This window comes from Leopardus geoffroyi, chromosome D4 (genome assembly GCF_018350155.1).
Source record: "Leopardus geoffroyi isolate Oge1 chromosome D4, O.geoffroyi_Oge1_pat1.0, whole genome shotgun sequence".
NCBI lineage: Eukaryota > Metazoa > Chordata > Mammalia > Carnivora > Felidae > Leopardus > Leopardus geoffroyi.
Window position 1 is genome coordinate 25780533 of NC_059342.1, and position 8096 is coordinate 25788628.

Consider the following 8096-nt stretch of genomic DNA (forward strand, 5'->3'; position numbering starts at 1 on the left):
GTATTTTCATAAAGGCAAGCTGGGCTTCAAATCAGGGTCCTACACGTCTCTGGCAGGCCTTCTAGGAACATTAGAGTTGAGTGTTTAACTTCAGAACTGGGTGGTATCTGTTTCCTTCTTTAAAGATGCCAGTTTCAGTGGATATATTAAGCATATCCTCACAGTCGGGGTGAAAATTTGTAGTAGTTAGCTGTATACCAGCAAATGATGGACAAACTGACCAGAATTGAAGAGGTGTTGGTTATAAGTACACGTGGCTGGCTAGATTCTGTCCTCTCTCCGTCCTTCCCCCTCCCCCTCCTTTCCTTGCTTCCCCTCTTCCCTCCTTCCTTCCTTTGCACGTTGGAAGTCTTTCTCCAGATGGGAGGGGTTGGGAGACTTTCTAATAGATCTGGGGAGTAGAAGAAAAAACACCTTAGATGTCGATTGTATTTCGAGAAAACAAAAAGCGAAGAAAAGCCACTCTTGTGTACTCCCAGAACACTTCTGACACTGCACGTGTGGGTTCTGCCACACCAAGCCAATTGTGGGTGGCCACCAGTTGGGAGTCTTCGGGTTTAACTGAACGCTGTCATTAACTGCCTGCACGGGTGAAGGGCTCAGCCCAAGACTGCCCTGCCTTCAGATGCCAACCCCAGGTGGTCACGTGTACTTCGGACGAACCTGTTCTGAATAAGGGATTCCCTCCTTGAGTCTGCTAATTTGCTAGGACTGGTCACAAAACTCAGGGGAACACTGATTTATGCTTATCACAAAGCATATTACAAAGGATGTGGGTGACAGGTCGGATGGAGCAGTGCACGGGGCAAGGAGTAGGGGAGGGGTGTGGAGCTTCCACTTTCTCTCTAGACGTGTCACCCTCCCAGCACCTCCCTGTGGTGCCTCTGGGTTTTCTCTGAAACCCAGAGTTTGAGGGTTTTCTGATGGAGGTTTCCTCATGTAGGCATGATTGACTATTACCTCATTCTCTAGCCTCTCTCAGCTCCCAGAAGGATGGGGCAGGGCTTGAAGTTCCAAGCTACCAATCATATTTGGTCTTTCTGGTGACCGGCCCTCCTCCAACCCCGTCCAGGAGCCCCCAGAGTCTCCTCTTTGGAACAAAAGACGGTCCTATCACCCAGACTATCACAAGGGTTTTAGGAACTCTGAGTCAGAAACGGGGGTCAAAGACCAAATATTAGGACAAAAGATGCTCCTAGCACCCCTCTCACTCAGGACATTACAAGGGTTTGGGGAGCTCGGTGTCAGGATCAGTATACGTATTTGATCTGGGGGCAGAGACCAATATTTATATTTCTTATTATGTCACAGTGACGCCGAGGGCTAAACTTTATTCTGCAATTCTCTTTGTCGCAAGCACAGTCGAAGCAGGGCAACAGAAATGAGTGCCGGTTGTCCTCAAAGTATGAGTTAATCCCAGGCTTGATTTATTCAGGTCGTGGAGTGGGCACTAGAGCAGGTGGCTCCCACCAGGTCCAGGAGCCACCAGACTGGGTTCAGAGCTGGGTGAAGTGCTTCTGACTTCACAGCTCAGCCTTGCTTCCCGTAGAGAGGCTGTGGGGCCGGGAAGGCGGGGCAACGGAACCAAATGATTGCCACAAAATTCATCTTTATTACTGCTTTCCTTATAGGGCTGCTATTTAGAATTTACTGAGTGATCACAGCAGATTTTACAGTTTTGGTGTGTGCCAGCTAGCTGTCCTGGGTAGTCTTTCTAGTCCAGAACATTCAGCAAATCCTTACAGACTCTCTGTGTGGAAAGGCCACGCTGGAGCTTTGGATAGTAAAGAGGTGAGGTAGGAAATGGAGCCTGCCCACAAGCAGCTTCTAATTTGGTGCAGGGTGAAATAAATATCTCTCCAAGATGACGGAGACTGGTATGTGCCTCAAGAGAAGAGCAGAGGTAGGGTCGCCTGGGTGGCTCAGTCGGTTGAGCGTCTGGCTTCAGTTCAGGTCATAATCTCTCAGTTTGTAAGTTCGAGCCCTGCATTGGGCTCTGTGTTGACAGCTCAGAGCCTGGAGCCTGCTTTGGATTCTGTGTCTCCCTCTCTCTCTGCCCCTCTTCTGCTTGTGCTCTCTCTCTGTGTCTCATAAATAAATGTTAAAAAAAATTTCAAGAGAAGAGCAGAGGGGCACCCAAGTAGCTCAGTGTCTGACTTTGGCTCAGATCATGGTCTCACATTCAGGAGTTCAAGCCCCACGTCGGGCTTACTGCTGTCAGCACGGAGCCCTCTTTGAATACTCTGTCCCCCTCTCTTTCTGCCCCTCTCCTCTCCCACTTGCGTGCACGCACTCTCTCTCTCTCTCTCTCTCTCTCTCTCTCAAAAATTAATAAACATTAAAAAAAGGAGAGAAGAGCAGAGAAAAGATTGTGGGATATTAATGGAGAGCAAGGAAGAATTGATTTTAATGGGAAGTACCAGGAAAAAAGCCCTTTAAAAGGTGGTGGTTAAACCAGCCCCACACACGAGGTGGATTGTGGGCTGGACGTGGGCACAGAGGACACACAGGAGTCGGAAAGTGGGAACAGACAGTCTGGTCTGACTGGTGAGGAGAGACACAATTGGTTGGGGAGGGCATTTGGGGCAGATGGGGCTGGGCCTCGGTTGTCAGGTGAAGGAGTTGAGACCACGTGAACGCCAGGAAAGGAGTTTGGGTAACTTCAGGCAGCCTGGGAAAGGGGACTCACGCTGAGCTGTGTGGATTTGTGTTCCTGAGCAAAACCTGTCATCTCCATCTTGTGAGGAACCAAAACTGCCCCCTCAGGTACTGTTTTGTTGTAACTATCTTCTAATTGTATTTGGCCAGGCTCTTCTCGGAGCCTTTGCATCTAGTTCTGTGACTATCACGTTTGCTATCGTATTTAAGGACTAATAGCCCTCAGTGGCTGAGAGTCTGTCACTTGCCAGGCACCTTGGTGAGTGTGTCACATGTCTTATTTCTTTTAATTCCCTTGAAAGCCTAAGGTGGGACATATTTCTCTTACTTTTCAGACAAGGAAACTGAGTCCCAGCGTGTTTCCGTATGTCCTAAGGCTACCCAGCTTCCAGGCGGGAGAAAAACGATCTGTTTCCATTGCCTTCCATTCATTCTCCTACCCGAGCACCCAGAGCTTTTAGTGTTGACAAAGAACGAGAGCTGACAATGGGTGTGTTCAACACATCACATGCATTAACTCACAGAAGTGACGTAAGGAAAGTCCATGCAGTTTGCCCACGGTTGCAAAGCGACCGGGCAGCAAAACCAGACTCCAAGCACATGGTTTTAACCAATTATCAGTCCTGTGGTGCAGGGATTAGGGTCTGGCACAAGCAGCTAGTGGCCACTTAGGTGAATGTTTTTGTTTTGTTTTGTTTATTAATTTTTTTAACGTTTATTTTTGAGACAGAGAGAGATAGAGCATGAATGGGGGAGGGGCAGAGAGAGAGGGAGACACAGAATCGGAAGCAGGCTCCAGGCTCTGAGCCATCAGCCCAGAGCCCGACGCGGGGCTCGAACTCATGGACTGCGAGATCGTGACCTGAGCTGAAGTCGCACGCTTAACTGACTGAGCCACCCAGCCCCAGGTGAATGTTTTTGAATGTTTTATGAGTGAAATTAAGCAAACAAATGAGAGGGTGGAATAAAGAATGAATGACTCGTGTATGACACCAAGCCTTAGTTCTTGATTTTCTCCTGGACACTGAGCTAGGACATTGGTGAGCCTCTCCCAAGAGAATGGATGGTTTGACTTGGCCATGACTGCGTGGTCCAGACAGCCGGGCACCCCACAGATGTGGAAATGGGGTCAACTGTTGAACACCACACTTCTCAGTCAACTGGGCTTTGTCTAGGGAAATGAATCTTCTCTCCCGTGTCCTAGTGCTACACTAGGTACGTAGCAGGCTTTAATAGTAATAATTCCGTTAAGAGGAAAATCACAAATACGTCGGGGCGTTTTGGTAGTCCTTGTTTTTAACTAAACTCACTTCCTTATCTGTTATGACCACTAATATTTTTAAAAAATCGACTTTTATTTTTTAGAAAAGTGTTAGATTTATAGAAAATCTGCAAAGATAGTACAGAGAGTTTCCACACAGCCCTCAGCCAGACTCCTCTGCTGTCGACAGCTCACACTGCTCTGGTACATTGGCATAACTAAGGAAACAACATCGATAGGTACTTTAATATGAACTGGACTCCACACTCTACTCAGAGTTCATGAGTTTCCCCCCAATGTCCTTTTTCCATTCCAGGATCCCATCCAGCACACCACATTATATTTACCTGTCACATCTCCTTGGGCCCCTCTGGCTTGTATCAGTTTCTTGGACTTCCTTTGTTATTCATGATCTTGACAACACTGAGGAGTACTGGTCAGGTGTCTTGTAGAATTTTCCTGAATTTGGATTTGTCCGATGTTTTTCTCATAGTCAGCGTGGGGTTGTGAGTTGCGGGAGGAAGACCACAGAGATGAAGTACCATTTTCATTACATGCTATCAAGACGAGCACTAAATTTTTAAATCGAAATCTTGAATTCTTCTACTTTTGATGCCTGTAGCTCTACATTCTTCCCTTTCCTGTTTTTCTGGTGGCCTTGCCGATTCTATTGGAGACAGTAAGCTTTCCTGCAGGCTCACTAGGTCCTAGCTAAGTCTTAATAGCAAAGCATTTTGCGGGGAATTCTGCTGGCCCGGTTTTGCCTGGCCTGGATAAGACAATCTTGGTTTACTAGTCAGGTGAGTTTCTCCTGGTTGAGATGTAGAGCACTTTTTTCCTGACTGCTGATAGGTAAATGAAGGCATTCTAGTTCTTAATGGTGCTGCTGTCACCCAAGAAAAACACTAATCATGTTGATGGGGTAGATGAAATTGAGTTTATAAGGGCAAAGCATAGGAGAAAATACAAATATGTGTTTTCAATCATGTTTTTCATAGACGGACGCCAAATTCCATGTTTTGCTTGTTTTTTTTTTTTTTTTCTAAATATAAAACTATTGGTAAAGATGATCTTGAATTTGTTTGGAAGCATCCACTGTGCCCTGAGCACAAAAGCCAGCCTATCTCACTGGCTTGTCCTCACTCAAGCTTCCGAGTCTCTTTTTCCTGAGAGGGTCCAGCAAAGCTACATCCATTATCAGGAACTTAACATCCATTATCTCCATTTAAAACTACTTTGCTCTTGGGTTTCAACCATGTTTTATCCATACTTGTTAAACATGAAAGGCTTATACATTTCAGGAAAGCTGCGAGGCTTAGACAAATAGAAAACATTAAGCCAATTTCAGATGACAACAATCCTTATTGCTCTTCTGGAAGCAAAAGGGAACAGATTTGAACCGGAGTTTGTGTCACTGAATTTTATTTTGTTTATTTTCTTTCTTGATTATTTTTGGTGTATGTCTCTCTACACTTTTAGGCAGAACAGCACTCCTGCAAGGCAGGATAGCATCAGACTGTTTGTTGTAGACCTTGGCTTGAGGTGCAGATGTTTTGGCTCAGTTAATAATAAACCATTCTTGAACCTATTTTTAATTTTAGTTCATGAAGTAACAGGAAAATATAGCAACTTTTTGAATGTGCTCCTAGGGAGAGCAGAGAAGAGCGAGTGAGAGAGGGAAAGCTAATTAGAGGTAGATGGTTCTAGTTCAGTCCTAGGCTGGCTTTAAGTTATTGCCATGAAAACGTCCTGTTCTCCTTTCCCATCATCACCTCTGTCTTGACTTTCCCTATTTAATCCCTAATCATCTTTTTTTTTTTTTTAATGTTTATTTATTTATTTTGAGAGCGAGAGAGAGACAGAGAGCACAAGTGGAGGGGCAGAGACAGAGGGAGACACAGCAGGCTCCAGGCTCTGAGCTGTCAGCACAGAGCTGGACCCGGGGCTTGAACCCACGAACCATGAGGTCATGACCTGAGCCGACGTGAGACACTTAACTGACTGAGCCACCCAGGCTTAACTGACCAGCCACTCTTTCATCTCCTTGATCCCTTTCCCTGGTGTGGACGCTGCTCCAGTCTGGGACATGCTTTGCTGGCTGACATCTACATTTTTCTCTCCAGTGTCAGGCCTTAGGGTGAGGGGTGCCACACATCTCCGCCTGCCTGGCTATCCCTGATGGAGCCCCAGAGATTTCGAGCTTAGCATTAACCCAACCTCTCTCCAAAGTGAGAACTGTTTGCTCTGATTCCTGGAAATGCTCATGAATAGACTCCAAGTGCAGGGAGAAGGGGCTGTGGAAGGGAGCCAATCAACCCAGACACCCGCCCAACCCACAGGGCCTCTGCTGGAGCCCGTGTCTGGAGCAGGCAGGACGCAAGGCAGCCCAGGGCAGGGCTTTCGGGGTAGCGGCAGGTTGCTACCAATGGGCTAACGGGTCCTCACCTACTTCTGACAGGTGGGGACACACAAAACTCTTTTTGGTTCTTTTAATCTTACAGAACCAGGTAACCACATGCACGGTCTCAAGTCTGGCTCCTGGTTATTCTATGTGGTGCCAACCGTGACTGAGACTAGGAGACGATGGTGTTGGCCCTTTTTGCCTCTGGCCTTCTCTGGGGCCCACAGCTGCCCAGCTAGAGGCCCAGGGCCGCGGGCTCAGCCGACTACCGTGGGCTCTGCGTCAAACCAACAGTTTGCAGGTGGTAGCGCCTTGGCACGAGAGGTGGCCGCCAGGTGGCAGAGGGGCCACAGCTGCTTACAGATGCTCGGTGCCACCATCTACAGTGGTTCAGCGTGCGCACGGGGATCGACTTCCTGTCTGTGACCGCCACTGCCAGGGTCGTGCTTGACCGCCCCAGTGGATGTTTCTGTGCACCAGAGCGAGCTGCACATGGGGGGCTTCTGGAGCCTGAAAGAGGCTTTAAGAAGTCAGCTAAGGGCCTGGAACCTATCCCAGTCCCCAACCTTGGTGGGGCGTTCTGCCTTGGGAATGAGAGGCGCGCAGGGAAGAGCAGAGCAAAGGGAAACAGGTGCTACAACCCTGGAGGTCGGAGACTGCCGTGCAGGGGATGCAAAGCTGTCACCCCAGCCCAGGAAGTGCCACTTCTGCCAGACCATCAGCTAAATGGTGGCCCCGTGTGTGCTGAAGGCCCAGCAGGCCCCCAGCTCACAGGGAAAGACAGCCTACTTTCTGGTGGAAGGAGAAGAGGAGATCCATAGCCCTGCCCTGCTCCTATGCATTCGTGTGCCTGTCTGTACACAAATGGGTGTTTTGTTTTGTTTTTTTTTGCCAACACATGTGTTTTTGTGCTTATGTACGTGTGTGTATGAATGGGTACGCATGAATGCATGTGTGATTTGACAGTGCAGGGAAAATACAGCTGGGAAAGGATCTTGGTAACAATTAAAGCTTGATGTTTAAATCACGGGCACACATTTTTTATAGAAACTGCTACCTTGTAGTCCCAATTACATGACTGGGGATCCCAGAGCAGAGCCAGGGGGAGTGAGGCATGCTACATCGGACCTGTGCCTGCTTTCTGCCACCCATACGCCACTTCACAGGGTTCTAACTCCTGGGTACTTCGGCTACATTTTCCTCGGTTGGGCTAATTTTCTTATTTGGGGACACTGCATTTCCTGAGTAAATTCAAATACATTGCTTTAAGTTGATTTCGATTCTTTTGCATTTGATTCAAATGCACCCTTTTCCAGGGCCGTCCTGGTAAACACAAAAAGGCCTTGAGAAACCATTGTAAAGCTATACGAGGTCACAATAGGGTAGAGGCCTCATGATTCCACTGTGGGTTTAAGAAATGTCAAGTGGCAGAAACCTAAATACTCTTCATTTTCCAGAACTGGGAGAATGCAATTATAACATGACTCACTATTTCACGGGTTCATATATGTCCTCGTGTGCATGTGCGTGGATCATGGGCTCTTCAGCACGTCAGAAACATTTATACTGGGTGCTGGGACATGCATATCCATTAGGAGCCTCTTGAGGGCAAGGCATAAAGTATTAGTTGGGGAATAAGACTGGGGAGTGCTGGGAGCAGAAGACCTGGATGGGGGTGAGTATTTTATCACTGGCATGGCTTAGAATTGCTGGTGCTTTTGGGGCGCCTGGGTGGCGCAGTCGGTTAAGCGTCCGACTTCAGCCAGGTCATGATCT

The 8096-nt window shown here is 47.8% G+C and overlaps 1 pseudogene; it reads left to right on the forward strand.

The window, feature by feature from the left end:
• Window positions 1-1864: 1864 nt before the first annotated feature.
• LOC123592692 lies at window positions 1865-7409 on the forward strand (annotated as a pseudogene).
• Window positions 7410-8096: the final 687 nt, after the last annotated feature.